This window comes from Pristiophorus japonicus, chromosome 3, assembly GCF_044704955.1.
Source record: "Pristiophorus japonicus isolate sPriJap1 chromosome 3, sPriJap1.hap1, whole genome shotgun sequence".
Lineage (NCBI taxonomy): Eukaryota > Metazoa > Chordata > Chondrichthyes > Pristiophoridae > Pristiophorus > Pristiophorus japonicus.
In genome coordinates, this window is record NC_091979.1 from 68,948,438 (window position 1) to 68,960,611 (window position 12,174).

The 12,174-nt window shown below is 45.9% G+C and overlaps 1 protein-coding gene across 4 annotated transcripts in view; it reads right to left on the bottom strand.

Annotated features, from left to right (window-relative positions):
- The window catches only part of mgat5 (alpha-1,6-mannosylglycoprotein 6-beta-N-acetylglucosaminyltransferase), a 214,650-nt gene that overhangs the window by 79,302 nt on the left and 123,174 nt on the right, over positions 1-12,174 (bottom strand). The gene's annotated exons all lie outside the window — the stretch shown is intronic.

Here is a 12,174-nt window from a genome sequence, read left to right on the forward strand (position 1 = left end):
GACTAACCCTGGTTCAATGAGTGTAGAAGAGTACACCAGGAGCAGCACTAAGCACCCCTAAAAATGAGGTGCCAACCTGGGAAAGCTGCAACACAGAACTACATGCATGCTAAAAAGTGGGAGCAGCATGCCATAGACAGGGTTAAGCGATCCCACAATCAACGGATCAGCTCTAAGCTCTGCAGACCTGCCACATCCAGTCGTGAATGGTGGTGGACCAATTAAACAACGAACGGGAAGTACAGGCTCCGTGAATATCCCCATCCTCAATGATGGCAGAGCCCAACACTTGAGTGCAAAAGACAAGGCTGAAGCATTTGCAACCATCTACAGCTAGAGGTGCCAGACAGAAGTGCCGAGTGGATGATCCATATCAGCCTCCTCCTGAAGTCCCCACAATCACAGAAGCCAGTCTTCAGCCAATTTGATTCACTCCACGTCATATCATGAAATAGCTGAGCGCACTAGATACAGCAAAGGAAATGGGTCGTGACAACATCCCAGTTGTTGTGCTGAAGACTTGTGCTCCAGAACTAGCCATTCCTCTAGCCAAGCTGTTCCAGTACAGCTACAACACTGGCATCCATCCGACAATGTGGAAAACTGCCCAGGTATGTCCTGTCCACAAAAATTAGGACAAATCCGATCCGGCCAATTAACACCCCATCAGTCTACACTCAATCATCTGCAAAATGAGGAAAGGTGGCGTTGACAGTGCTATCAAGCGACATTTACTCACCGATGTCCAGTTTGGGTTCTGCCAGGATCACTCGGCTCCAGACCTCATCACAGTCTTGGTCCAAACATGGACAAAAGAGCTGAATTCCAGAGGCGAGGTGAGTGACTGCGCTTGATACCAAGGCAGCATTTGATCAGGTATGGCATCAAGAGGGGCCCTAGTAAAATTGAAGTCAATGGGAATCAGGGGGAAAACTCACCACTGGCTGGAGTCATACCTAGCACAAAGAAAGATGGTTGCGGCGGTTGGAGGTCAATCATCACAGCCCAAGGACATCACTGCAGGAGTTCCTTAGGGCAGTGTTCTAGGTCCAATCATCTTCAGCTGCTTCACAAATGACCTTTGCTCCATCAGGTGGTTAGAATTGGGGATATTCGCTGATGACTGCAGTGTTCAGTGCCATTCGCAACTCCTCAGATAATGGAGCAGTCCATGCCCGCATGCAGCAAAACCTGGACGACATTCAGCCTTGCGCTGATAAGTGGCAAGTAACACTCGCGCCACACAAGTGCCAGGCAATGACTATCTTCAACAAGTGAGAGTCTAACCACCGCCCTTGACATTTAATGGCATTACCATCGTCAAATCCCCCACCATCAACCTTCTGGGGGTCACCATTGACCAGCCACATAAATATTATGGCAACAAGTGTAGGTCAGAGGCTCCTTGATACCACACTCGATCAAATGTTGCCTTGATGTCAAGGGCAGTATTCTGCAGTGAGTGTACCTCCTGACCCCCCCCACAGCCTTTCCACCATCTACAAAGCACAAGTCAGGAGTGTGATGGAATACTCTCCACTTGCCTGGATGAATGCAGCTCCAACAACACTCAAGAAGCTCGACACCATCCAGGACAAATCAAGCCGCTTGATTTCATACCCCATTCACCACCTTAAACATTCACTCCCTCCATGACAAGCGTACTGTGGCTGCTGTGTGTACCATCTCCAAGGTGCACCAAGGCTTCTTCGGCAACACCTCCCAAACCCACGACCTCTACCACCTAGGACAAGGGCAGCAGGCGCATGGGAACACCACCACCTCCACATTCCCCTTCAAGTCACATACCATCCTGACTTGGAAGTATATCACCGTTATTCCCACATTACAAACAGTGACTATACTCCAAGAGTACTTCATTGGCTGTAAAGCACTTTGAGACATCCAGTGGTCGTGAAAGGCGCTATATAAATGTCAGTCTTTTTTTTTCCTTCATCGTCGCTGGATCAAAATCCTGGAACTCCCTCCCGAACAGCACTTTTGAAGTACCTTCGCCACACGGACTACAGCGGTTCAAGACGGCGGCTCACCACCATCTTCTCAAGGTCAATTAGGAATGGGCAATAATTGCTGGCCTTCCCAGCGATGCCCACATCCCAGGAATGAATTTTAAAAAGTAATATAAATATACCATTAAAAGAAATCATAATCAGCAAATAGAAGTACTAAAGGGATGAGTTCCTACGAAATGAATTTAAGGAGCTAGGAGCTAAATTAAAAAGTAGGACCTCAAAAGTAGTAATCTCGGGATTGCTACCAGTGCCACGTGCTAGTCAGAGTAGGAATCGCAGGATAGCTCAGATGAATACGTGGCTTGAGCAATGGTGCAGCAGGGAGGGATTCAAATTCCTGGGGCATTGGAACCGGTTCTGGGGGAGGTGGGACCAGTACAATCCGGACGGTCTGCACCTGGGCAGAATCGGAACCAATGTCCTCGGGGAAGTGTTTGCTAGTGCTGTTGGGGAGGAGTTAAACTAATATGGCAGGGGGATGGGAACCAATGCAGGGAGATAGAGGGAAACAAAAAGGAGGCAAAAACAAAAGACAGAAAGGAGATGAGGAAAAGTGGAGGGCAGAGAAACCCAAGGCAAAGAACAAAAAGGGCCATTGTACAGCAAAATTCTAAAAGGACAGAGGGTGTTAAAAAAACAAGCCTAAAGGCTTTGTGTCTTAATGCAAGGAGTATCCGCAATAAGGTGGATGAATTAACTGTGCAAATAGATGTTAACAAATATGATGTGATTGGGATTACGGAGACGTGGCTCCAGGATGAGCAGGGCTGGGAACTCAACATCCAGGGGTATTCAACATTCAGGAAGGATAGAATAAAAGGAAAAGGAGGTGGGGTAGCATTGCTGGTTAAGGAGGAGATTAAAGCAATAGTTAGGAAGGACATTAGCTTGGATGATGTGGAATCTATATGGGTAGAGCTGCAGAACACCAAAGGGCAAAAAACGTTAGTGGGAGTTGTGTACAGACCTCCAAACAGTAGTAGTGATGTTGGGGAGGGCATCAAACAGGAAATTAGGGGTGCGTGCAATAAAGGTGCAGCAGTTATAATGGGTGACTTTAATATGCACATAGATTGGGCTAACCAAACTGGAAGCAATACGGTGGAGGAGGATTTTCTGGAGTGCATAAGGGATGGTTTTTTAGACCAATATGTCGAGGAACCAACTAGGGGGGAGGCCATCTTAGACTGGGTGTTATGTAATGAGAAAGGATTAATTAGCAATCTCGTTGTGCGAGGCCCCTTGGGGAAGAGTGACCATAATATGGTGGAATTCTGCATTAGGATGGAGAATGAAACAGTTAATTCAGAGACCATGGTCCAGAACTTAAAGAAGGCTAACTTTGAAGGTATGAGGCGTGAATTGGCTGAGATGGATTGGCGAATGATACTTAAGGGGTTGACTGTGGATGGGCAATGGCAGACATTTAGAGACCGCATGGATGAACTACAACAATTGTACATTCCTGTCTGGCATAGAAATAAAAAAGGGAAGGTGGCTCAACCGTGGCTATCAAGGGAAATCAGGGATAGTATTAAAGCCAAGGAAGTGGCATACAAATTGGCCAGAAATAGCAGCGAACCTGGGGACTGGGAGAAATTTAGAACTCAGCAGAGGAGGACAAAGGGTTTGATTAGGGCAGGGAAAATGGAGTATGAGAAGAAGCTTGCAGGGAACATTAAGACGGATTGCAAAAGTTTCTATAGATATGTAAAGAGAAAAAGGTTAGTAAAGACAAATGTAGGTCCCCTGCAGTCAGAATCAGGGGAAGTCATAATGGGGAACAAAGAAATGGCGGACCAATTGAACAAGTACTTTGGTTCGGTATTCACGAAGGAGGACACGAACAACCTTCCGGTTATAAAAGGGGTCGGGGGGTCTAGGAAGGAGGAGGAACTGAGGGAAATCCTTATTAGCCGGGAAATTGTGTTGGGGAAATTGATGGGATTGAAGGCCGATAAATCCCCAGGGCCTGATGGACTGCATCCCAGAGTACTTAAGGAGGTGGCCTTGGAAATAGTGGATGCGTTGACAGTCATTTTCCAACATTCCATTGACTCTGGATCAGTTCCTATGGAGTGGAGGGTAGCCAATGTAACCCCACTTTTTAAAAAAGGAGGGAGAGAGAAAACAGGGAATTATAGACCGGTCAGCCTGACATCGGTAGTGGGTAAAATGATGGAATCAATTATTAAGGATGTCATAGCAGTGCATTTGGAAAGAGGTGACATGATAGGTCCAAGTCAGCATGGATTTGTGAAAGGGAAATCATGCTTGACAAATCTTCTGGAATTTTTTGAGGATGTTTCCAGTAGAGTGGATAAGGGAGAACCAGTTGATGTGGTATATTTGGACTTTCAGAAGGCGTTCGACAAGGTCCCACACAAGAGATTGATGTGCAAAGTTAGAGCACATGGGATTGGGGGTAGTGTACTGACATGGATTGAGAACTGGTTGTCAGACAGGAAGCAAAGAGTAGGAGTAAATGGGTACTTTTCAGAATGGCAGGCAGTGACTAGTGGGGTACCGCAAGGTTCTGTGCTGGGGCCCCAGCTGTTTACACTGTACATTAATGATTTAGATGAGGGGATTAAATGTAGTATCTCCAAATTTGCGGATGACACTAAGTTGGGTGGCAGTGTGAGCTGCGAGGAGGATGCTGTGAGGCTGCAGAGCGACTTGGATAGGTTAGGTGAGTGGGCAAATGCATGGCAGATGAAGTATAATGTGGATAAATGTGAGGTTATCCACTTTGGTGGTAAAAACAGAGAGACAGACTATTATCTGAATGGTGACAGATTAGGAAAAGGGGAGGTGCAAAGAGACCTGGGTGTCATGGTACATCAGTCATTGAAGGTTGGCATGCAGGTGCAGCAGGCGGTTAAGAAAGCAAATGGCATGTTGGCCTTCATAGCAAGGGGATTTGAGTACAGGGGCAGGGAGGTGTTGCTACAGTTGTACAGGGCATTGGTGAGGCCACACCTGGAGTATTGTGTACAGTTTTGGTCTCCTAACCTGAGGAAGGACATTCTTGCTATTGAGGGAGTGCAGCGAAGGTTCACCAGACTGATTCCCGGGATGGCGGGACTGACCTATCAAGAAAGACTGGATCAACTGGGCTTGTATTCACTGGAGTTCAGAAGAATGAGAGGGGACCTCATAGAAACATATAAAATTCTGACGGGGTTAGACAGGTTAGATGCAGGAAGAATGTTCCCAATGTTGGGGAAGTCCAGAACCAGGGGTCACAGTCTAAGGATAAGGGGTAAGCCATTTAGGACCGAGATGCGGAGGAACTTCTTCACCCAAAGAGTGGTGAACCTGTGGAATTCTCTACCACAGAAAGTTGTTGAGGCCAATTCACTAAATATATTCAAAAAGGAGTTAGATGAGGTCCTTACTGCTAGGGGGATCAAGGGGTATGGCGAGAAAGCAGGAATGGGGTACTGAAGTTGAATGTTCAGCCATGAACTCATTGAATGGCAGTGCAGGCTAGAAGGGCCGAATGGCCTACTCCTGCACCTATTTTCTATGTTTCTATGTTAATTACCATTATTGCAACTAAGCCACCTCCCCAAACCAGCCAACACACTCACTCAAATCACTGGACCATTGCATTCAAACCTCTTTCAATCCTTCTCTGCAGATCTGCCAAAACATTAATGTATTTTAAATTCTACAATGCTTGAGCTATAAATATAGCAAATATATTTAAAGAAAACCCCTCAAAATAATGAAGTGTTCTGCTCCATATCCATCAAATGTGAGACACCATTTTAACCAGATCAAGTGTTGCATTATTTGTAAAACTAGCTTTAAAAGTTGTTAAATATTTAACTTTAAATGTTATTTCATCACCAACTTGTATGTCAATCGCAGTCAATATGAATCCAGTGCCTGATCAACCTACTTGACTTTTAAAACATTTTTTTTATAAAGAGAACGTAGGTGAAAGGGTTCTGGGTTTCCCGCAGGCCCTGTCGATTTTACCATCAGGGCCTAACCTGAATGCAAGGCCTCCGTTTCCCACCTGCAGCCAGCAAGCTTGAGAGGCTTGGGAGAAGGGGGGGGGGGGGTTGCAGGATCAGGAGATCGGCAGGCGATGGGGATGGGAATCGGTGGATCGGCAGGAGGGCTGGAGGATCATGGCCAGCCTCATCATCATCGCTGGGGGATGAGGTTGGGGGCTGAGGCCTGGGAATGTGATCAGAGGCCTCATGGGGTGGGGTGGGGCAGGGTACACAATTCCTTAAAAATCCCTATCTTCAATGATGCCAGAGCCCAGCAAGAGTGCAAGACTGAAGCGTTTGCAACCATCTTCAGCCAGACGTATCAATTGGATGCTCCTTCTGTGGCACTCGCGCCTCGGAGTCAGACAGCTGTCGATTCAAGTCCCACTCCAGAGACTTGAACATAAAAATCTAGGCCGATACTCCAGTGCAGTACTGAGGAGGCGCTGCACTGTCAGAGGTGCTGTCTTTGGGATGAGACGTTAAACCGAGGCCCTCTCAGGTGGACGTAAACAATCCCATGGCACTATTTCAAAGAAGAGTGAAGGAGTTATCCCCGGTGTCCTGCCAATATTTATCCCTCAATCAACATAACAAAAAGATTATCTGGTCATTATCACATTGCTGTTTGTGGCAGCTTGCTTGTGTGCAAATTGGCTGCTGTGTTTCCTGCATTACAACAGTGCCTACATTTCAAAAGTACTTCATCGGCTGTAAAGTGCTTTGGACGTCTGGTGGTCATGAAAGACGCTGTATAAATGCAAACCAAATTGGTTTCTTTCTCAGCCTCCTCCCGAGATTTCCCACCGTCACAGATGCCACACTTCAACCAATTTGATTCACTCCATGTGACATCATAAAATGGCTGAATGCACTGGACACAGCATCCCGGCTGTAGTGAAGACGATCAGTGTTCAAGAATGAGCCACACACCTAACTAAGCTGCTCTATTATAACTACAACACTAGCATTTGCCCGACGTGGAAAATTGTCCAGGTATATCCTGTCCACAAAGAGAAGGACAAATCTAAGCTGGAGTGTGGGACTGAAAGAACAGCAACTCAGTGTGGAGAGGGGGTGGGGGTGCCTTGAATAGCTCCTTAGTTGGGATAGTGCCGTTAATTTCTGATCCATGTGGGGAAGGGGGGGGGGGGGGTGGGGAGGGAATTCAGGGGTCAATATGCTTCTCAGTTGAAAGTTTGGATAGAAGGAGTTCCAGGCCAATTGGGCAAGTGATGCTCAATGCTGGTGGGGGAAATATTAATATGCTGCTTAGTGGGGATGCTGGACTGCATTGATGATGGTGGAGGGGAGAGATCTCAGGGACCAGTGCCAAAATGAAGAGCAATGTGAAGAGACAGTGGGCAGCTATTTGTCAGGGAGTTTCCCAGGGTTAGCCACAAAGGTGAGGCGATTGTGGATCCTGGACAGATTGGAGGTGCAGAGAACAAGCGCCATGCAGAAGATGTTCTGTTGAGGGGTGTAGGGAAGAAAAGAGAGCAGTCTCAGTGGCGGATGATTAAAAAAAAAAGTGTAAGCATGTACGTGTGCTAGCTGGATGCTAATGTGATCAAGGAGACAAGAGTGGTCAGGCAGGTAGCTTTTGGCTGTCAACTTTCCATAGGTTGGCCTCAAAGGCAGCCTTTTGATCGGGAGGTCTGCAGTAGGACTGCCAGTTGGAAGAGAAGCAAGTGCTAGATAGTTGTAACAGAGTAGAACTTCTGCTAAAAGTTTTGAGATTTATTTTTATGCTTTGATACTTGCCTCCTTTATTTAGTGTTAGGAACATGGCAGTTGGCTAAGAGAATGGAGGCTCAAAGCCTCAAAGCTGCTCCACATCAATGCTGTATGCAGACTCAACCAGTTTTCCTGGTGATAATTCTCAGTATCCCATGTAGTAGCTCTTGTTTTATGCAATTTTTAACATCCAAAAAACCCCATCAAAGTGCCAGCTACAGATGCACCAGATAATAAAGTTAAATGTTAATAGTTTTATAATGGGTTTTTGACATAGACGGAGTTTTCAATGCACTTTGAAATGGAATGATGTAACCCACTAATATTTTAATATAGTTTAATAATACTGTCTTGAAATCTTGGAGAATTTTTCTAGTAACTGGATTTTATCGTTTATGAAATTCCTCTTTCAACTAAATATAATGGGAAGGCACAGGCTTGGTCTTTTGGTATGGAGGGATGTTTTGGGTTAAGAACTTTGATCAAAGGGAAAAAAATAATGTTAAGACTAGTGTATTCTTGAAGGTTTTGACAAGCGTCTACTAGTTTACAGGGTATTAAGCGCTTTCTTTCTTCATTTTAAACAGCCTACGAGCAATGTTCCCTGTAATTGTTTTTTGGGTTGCGCGGCCCCTTTAGTGGGCTGCACGGTCCATTCAAAAGTCTATGCATGCGTGGTTTTTTTCAATTTAAAAATCGGATCACTAGCTGTGCGGGACCCCTGGAGAGCTGTGCGGCCACGCAGCTTAAAGAGAACATTGTCTACGGGCTTGTATCACTTGTTCTTCTATTTAAAAATAGATCTCTAGTTTCGAAATGGAAAGTAGGACAGAAATATAATCTGTAGACAACCTGATTGGAATATGAAAGAAAAATAAGCTGGATGAGTGCAATAGCATTTTATTATTGCATATGAAGAAAGACTGGATCAACTAGGCTTATATTCACTGGAATTTAGAAGAATGAGAGGGAATCTTATAGAAACATATAAAATTCTGACGGGATTGGACAGGTTAGATGCAGGACGAATGTTCCCAATGTTGGGGAAGTCCAGAACCAGGGGTCACTGTCTAAGGATAAGGGGTAAACCATTTAGGGCCGAGATGAGGAGAAACTTCTTCACTCAGAATTGTGAACCTGTGGAATTCTCCACCACAGAAAGTTGTTGAGGCCAGTTCGTTAGATATATTTAAATGGGAGTTAGATATGGCCCTTATGGCTAAAGGGATCAAGGGGCATGGAGAGAAAGCAGGAATGGGGTACTAAAGTTGCATGATCAGCCATGATCATATTGGATGGTGGTGCAGGCTCGAAGGGCCAAATGGCCTACTCCTGCACCTATTTTCTATGTTTCTATGTTTCAATAACTTAGGACTCCATTCATTATACAATGTTCTGCTCTTATTGGAGTTAGATCTGTAAACAGTTTTTTTTAAAATGGTCATCATTTATTGTTCCTCATCTAACAGACATGCTAGTGAACATTTATTAATCTTGGTCGTTTGTCAATTTTGCAAGAAACATTCATTACTTGCATAGACTAGGGGCTCAATTTTCCCCAGTTAGTTGTGCCTTTTTTATTGGCACGTGCCACTTTTTTTGGCCTAAATTTAAAAATCCAAGTTTCTCCAAAGATTGCGTGCCAGTGTAACTCAGTTAGTTATGATTTTTTTAGATTCGTTTTTTTTAAAACCTCATTACAGGCATAACCTGCCACCCGTGCCATAGAAACATAGAAACATAGAAAATAGGTGCAGGAGTAGGCCATTCGGCCCTTCTAGCCTGCACCGCCATTCAATGAGTTCATGGCTGAACATTCAACTTCAGTACCCCATTCCTGCTTTCTCGCCATACCCCTTGATCCCCCTAGTAGTAAGGACCTCATCTAACTCCTTTTTGAATATATTTAGTGAATTGGCCTCAACAACTTTCTGTGGTAGAGAATTCCACAGGTTCACCACTCTCTGGGTGAAGAAGCTCCTCCGCATCTCGGTCCTAAATGGCTTACCCCTTATCCTTAGACTGTGACCTCTGGTTCTGGACTTCCCCAACATTGGGAACATTCTTCCTGCATCTAACCTGTCTAAACCCATCAGAATTTTAAATGTTTCTATGAGGTCCCCTCTCATTCTTCTGAACTCCAGTGAATACAAGCCCAGTTGATCCAGTCTTTCTTGATAGGTCAGTCCCGCCATCCCGGGAATCAGTCTGGTGAACCTTCGCTGCACTCCCTCAATAGCAAGAATGTCCTTCCTCAAGTTAGGAGACCAAAACTGTACACAATACTCCAGGTGTGGCCTCACCAATGCCCTGTACAACTGTAGCAACACCTCCCTGCCCCTGTACTCAAATCCCCTTGCTATGAAGGCCAACATGCCATTTGCTTTCTTAACCGCCTGCTGCACCTGCATGCCAACCTTCAATGACTGATGTACCATGACACCCAGGTCTCTTTGCACCTCCCCTTTTCCTAATCTGTCACCATTCAGATAATAGTCTGTCTCTCTGTTTTTACCACCAAAGTGGATAACCTCACATTTATCCACATTATACTTCATCTGCCATGCATTTGCCCACTCACCTAACCTATCCAAGTCGCTCTGCAGCCTCACAGCATCCTCCTCGCAGCTCACACTGCCACCCAACTTAGTGTCATCCGCAAATTTGGAGATACTACATTTAATCCCCTCATCTAAATCATTAATGTACAGTGTAAACAGCTGGGGCCCCAGCACAGAACCTTGCGGTACCCCACTAGTCACTGCCTGCCATTCTGAAAAGTACCCATTTACTCCTACTCTTTGCTTCCTGTCTGACAACCAGTTCTCAATCCATGTCAGCACACTACCCCCAACTCCATGTGCTCTAACTTTGCACATCAATCTCTTGTGTGGGACCTTGTCGAACGCCTTCTGAAAGTCCAAATATACCACATCAACTGGTTCTCCCTTATCCACTCTACTGGAAACATCCTCAAAAAATTCCAGAAGATTTGTCAAGCATGATTTCCCTTTCACAAATCCATGCCAATTCTGGTCAGCTCCGATTTACTCCAATTTTTCTTAGGATGGCATATGTGACCTTCTGGGCAGTTAAGAAAATCGGCGCAGGTAAAGAAATCAGCGCAGCAGATGCACTTGCAGGGCGTGGCCAGCAGCAGCAGAGAGGAGAGTGGGGGGGGCCTTTCGGACAGAGTTAGGAGCAGGTACTGGCACCGGCAGGGGAGGGAAGCCTTTCGGCCAGAGTTAGGAGCGGGTACCGGGAGGGGAGGCGGCCCTTCGGCCTGGGATAGTAGGGGTACCAGCATCAGGAGGCCCTTCGGCCTGGGATAGTAGGGGTACCAGCATTGTGAGGCCCTTCGGCCTGGGATAGCAGGTACCAGGAGGGGGGAGACCCTTCAGCCTGGGAGAGTAGCAGATACAAGCACTGGGAAGTCCTTCGGCCTGAGATAGTAGCGGGTACCAGGAGGGAGGTGGCCCTTCGGCCTGGGATAGTAGCGGGTACCAGGATGGAGGAGGCCCTTTGGCCTGGGATAGTAGCGAGTACCAGTATCGGGAGGCCCTTCGACCTTGAATAGTGATGGGTACTGGCATCGGGAAGCCCTTCAGCCTGGGATAGTAGAGTGTACCAGCACTGACATCAGGAGGCCCTTCGGCTTGGGATAGTAGCCGGGACCGGCAGAGGGAGGCCCTTCAGCTAGGGATAGTACCGGGTACCTACCAGGAGGCTTTGGCCTGGGATAGTAGCGGGTACCGACAAGGGGGGCGGGGGGGGGGGCGGAAGATAGACTTTTATCATAAACACTAATAATTTAATGGTGGTAAGTTGCGGCAATGTGTAAGGTGCTTGAGCAGGTTGCTGTGAGCTGTTGTGTGTCACTTTCCAGCCTCAGCTCGCAGTGTGTCCCTGGTTACTGTGTCAACCCGATTTTTTTGGCGCATATCTTAGGCTAAAGGACAGGCTAGGCGGCGCCAAAATCAACAATTCAAACAGGGAAACATGGATTTTTTTTTGGCATAGTTGTGCCCCTAAAAAATGGGCATAACTCTTCAAGTACACCAAAAAAAACAGCTTTCGGGAAAATTGAGCCCTAGCTCTTAGCTGCTAAATGCTTTTGGATGCACTTAAATCAACTCCCTTGATTATCAGTCTTTCAGTTGAAATATAATCTTCTAAGCAGGAACTGCAAAGTGATTATAAACAAGCTATTAGGTTTTATCTTGTCTTTCATGGCTGGAAGATGTAAATGCGATAATCACTCATCTGGATAAAAACGTTACAAGCGATAGCCCTATTCTGTAAGCTTAAAATTTCAGTGACATAATCTTACTTCACTTTCACTGAAAGGATCTACCTCCATCCACTCAACTCTGACTGAAAAATAAATTTAAACT